This window comes from Halichoerus grypus, chromosome X (genome assembly GCF_964656455.1).
Source record: "Halichoerus grypus chromosome X, mHalGry1.hap1.1, whole genome shotgun sequence".
NCBI classification, from domain to species: domain Eukaryota; kingdom Metazoa; phylum Chordata; class Mammalia; order Carnivora; family Phocidae; genus Halichoerus; species Halichoerus grypus.
In genome coordinates this window covers 100,651,908-100,655,668 of record NC_135727.1, presented here as the reverse complement: position 1 = coordinate 100,655,668, position 3,761 = coordinate 100,651,908, and the positions used below count along the sequence as shown (strand labels likewise).

The 3,761-nt window shown below is 45.1% G+C and overlaps 1 pseudogene; it reads left to right on the top strand.

The window, feature by feature from the left end:
* The first annotated feature begins 1,030 nt into the window (after positions 1 to 1,030).
* Positions 1,031 to 3,225, top strand: LOC118540755 (MYND-type zinc finger-containing chromatin reader ZMYND8 pseudogene; annotated as a pseudogene).
* Positions 3,226 to 3,761: the final 536 nt, after the last annotated feature.

Sequence of the window (3,761 nt, the reverse complement as noted above, 5' to 3'; positions counted from 1 at the left end):
GATATGCTGGCCTTTTGTCTCTCATTAAATTATATGATGTTACCTAACAGAAGGTCTGCATTGCTGTGTTGTACTTCCCCTTGGATATGTCAAACCTGTGACATTAATTTATTCTTTGTCAGTCATGACTTCAAGAGCAAATGGGCTGGGCCTCCATGTCCAAGGTACACATATATACCACCCCCCACCCCTGCCACACACACTCTGACACGTGTGTGGAAATCAAAGAGAGTGAGTTATCAGAAAGCATTTGAAACAGTATTTTCAGGGTGTCTGGGTAGCTCAGTGGGTTAAGCATCCAACGCTTGATTTTTGTCTCTTCTCGCGATCTCAGGGTGGTGGGATTGAGCCCTACATCTGGCTCTGTGCTCAGTGGGAAGTCTGCTTGGGATTCTTTCTCTTTCCCTCTGCCCCCCTCCACTCACACTTTCTCTCTCTAAAATAAATAAATCTTTTTGGGGCACCTGGGAGGCTCAGTTGGATGAGTGACTGCCTTCGGCTCAGGTCATGATCCTGGAGTCCCAGGATTGAGTCCCACATCGGGCTCCCTGCAGGGAGGCTTCTTCTCCCTCTGACCCTCCTCCCTTTCATGCTCTCTGTCTCTCATTCTCTCTCTCTCTCAAATAAATAAATAAAATCTTTAAAAATAAATAAATAAATCTCTCTCTTTTTTTAATTTATTTTATTAGGAGAGAGAGAGTGAACGCATGCAGGGAGGGGCACAGGGAGAGAGAAACTTCAACAGACTCCTCGCTGAGTGCAGAGTCGGATGTGGGGCTTAATCTCATGACCCTGAGATCATGACCTGAGCTGAAACCAAGAGTTGGATGCTTAACCCACTGAGCCACCCAGGCGCCCCAGTTAAGTAGATAATCTTGATGAGGAAGGACAGCCTGGCAGCATAACTAGCTGCCTTGCTGACATGGCTCCTGCCTGCTGGTTTATCTGTCGTGTCTTACTCCTTTTATATCCCCCCTTATACTAACTCAGCCTTCTGAACAAAGGATGTACCTAAAACTTTCCTGGAGAAATGGTCTTGGGACTAGATACATCAATAAGGTATAAGAGCTTGGAGGTCATCTCAGCAGAAGAAGTGAAGGAGCCCAGAGTTCAGAGGGAAGGCTGCAGAGAGCCATCAGGATGTCAGACAGGATGCTGGACCTTCTTAGTGAATCCTATCAATACGAGGAGGGGCAGGAACGTTGTACCTCAGGATGGACGGAATGATTTCTACTGCTGGGTTCGTCACCAGAAAGGCCAAGTCCTTTGCTGTGAGCTTTATCCCTGGGTTTATCATGTTAAGTGTCTGAGACTGACAACGGAACCAGAGGGGGACGGGTTTTGTCCTGAATGTGAGAAGATTATGGTAGCAGAATGCATTGAGGCTCAGAGTAAAGCCATGACAATGCTCACCATCAAACAATTATCCTACCTGCTCAAATTTGCCATTCAGAAAATGAAACAACCAGGGACAGATGCCACCCAGAAGCCTGTTCCATTGGAACAGCATCCTGACTACATGAAACACATCTTCCATTCTATGGACCTACGTACATTGGAAAAGAAGGCTAAAAAGAAAACGTATGGATGCGCAGAAGCTTTCCTGGCTGATGCAAAGTGGATTTTGCACAACTGCATCATTTATAATGGAGGAAATCACAAACTGACACAGCAAAAGTACTCATCAAAATCTGTGAGTATGAGATGAATGAAATCAATTTTGTCCAGTAAGTATCTAGCTGCTTGCCAAAAACGAGATAACTGGTTTTATGAACCTTGTAGCAATCCATCCTTTGATCCGGGCAAAACTGAAGGGGTTTCCATTCTGGCCCAGAAAAGCTCTGAGGGATAAAGATGGGTAACCTGATGCCCATTTATTTGGACAACATGACAGGGCCTGGGTTCCAATAAATAATTGCCACCTCATGTCTAAAGAAATTCCTTTTTCTGTGAAAAAGACAAAAAGCTTCTTCAACAGTGCAATGCAAAAGATGTGCCGGTGTAAGTGAAGAGCATCCACAGGAAGTTTAGGGGTCTTACTCTCCCATAGGGACATCTTACATGCCCAGTATCCAGTACCAAATGCTGCTCGACCCCAGCAACCCTGGCACCGGCACCGCCCAGGTAGACAAGCAGGAAAAGGTCAAGCTCAGCTTTGACATACTGCGGCCCCCAAGATCCTGATGGGCAAGCCCATGCTGAGCAGGGGCAGGGGCCGCAGGAACTCCTTGTCACATACGCCACGCTCTCCCAAGAGTACAAACTCTTCCGTGCACACAGGCTCTGACGTGCAGCAGGATGCCAAGAAGAAGTCCCCGTGGAGCCACTTCAGTGCCAGCGAGGAGTCCATGGACTTCCTGGACAAGAGCACAGTTTCACCAGCCTCAGCAAACATGGGAGAAGCAGGCACTTTATCCAGCGGGTCCAAAAACTTTCTCTCCTCAAGCGTCCATGCCAATCATGACGAAAACAGACAAAATGTCCACCACTGGAAGCATCCTGAATCTTAACCTGGAACGTTGAAGCAAGGCCGAGATGGACCCGAGGGAGCTGAGCAAGTTGGTCCAGCAACAGGTGGCGCCTGTTCTCATCTCGCCCAACTGGCAGATTCGCACCAGGTTCCAGCTAAATCTTGACAAAATGACAGAGAGTTGCAAAGCACAACTAGGCATAAATGAAATCTCAGATGATGTTTACACGGCTGCAGAGCACAGCAATTCAGAAGATTCCGAAAAGTCAGACAGTAGTGATAGTGAGTATATCAGTGACAATGAGCAGAAGTCTAAGAATGAGCCAGAAGATGCAGAAGACAAAGAAGGTAGTTGGATGGATGAAGAGCCATCTCCTGTCCAAAAAAAAAAAAAGCTCAAACTGGCAAACCCAGTGGAGACTAAGGAGGAACTGAAAAGCGCATGGCCAACCAGCGAGAAAGCAGATCCAGGCTCCAAGAAAAGGCAAGTCCCCAGCCTGAGAAGGACTCTTCAGAAAAAGTAAAAGCCTTACCTCCTCCCACAAAGGATAAACTGAAGGGAAAAGATGAGATAGATTCTCCAACAGTACATTTGGGCCTGGACTCTGATTCAGAGAGTGAACTTGTCCTAGGTTTAGACCATTTGGGGCAAAAGGATCAAAAAAAATAAGAAGGAACCCAAAGAACAATCTCCCAAGCAGAATGAAAGAATCTGTAACATATTGACAAGAATATATAACCATGAAACAAAATGAAAATAAAGAAGTCTGCAAAAGATGAAGGTAGAATAGTAAGAGGTCTGGGAAAGTGTATGCACAGAAATACATACTGTTTCATCATTCAGAATTAGCAAAGTTGGGCTTTCATTTTGCCTGTGGGCTTCCTAGCAGTCTGAGCAAAAAGGGAAATACAGTCCCTTAAAAGATCTCACATTTTTCCAAAAAATAAAAAACATTCCAGCTGGAAAAAAAAAAGAATAAGATACATTATTGAGTCTCGACAGGTTCAGAGCTTGGCCAAGGATGCATAAATATGACCACTTAAATATACAATAAATGTAACTAAGTTCTGCGATGTAGGTAGAAGCAGCATCATCAGCTCTGGTGGGCTGGGCCTGGACAAAATGAGCACTGGTATCACTTATTATCATGATTAATAGACTGTGTCTTGAGATCCTGTGTATCAATTACAATGTACTGATAGTATTAAAAAAACCAAGGATCAAAGGAAGTCATTCAGACGTCTAGACAGTGAGTTACAGAAGTTAGGTTACCATTTCCCCAAGGGTGGG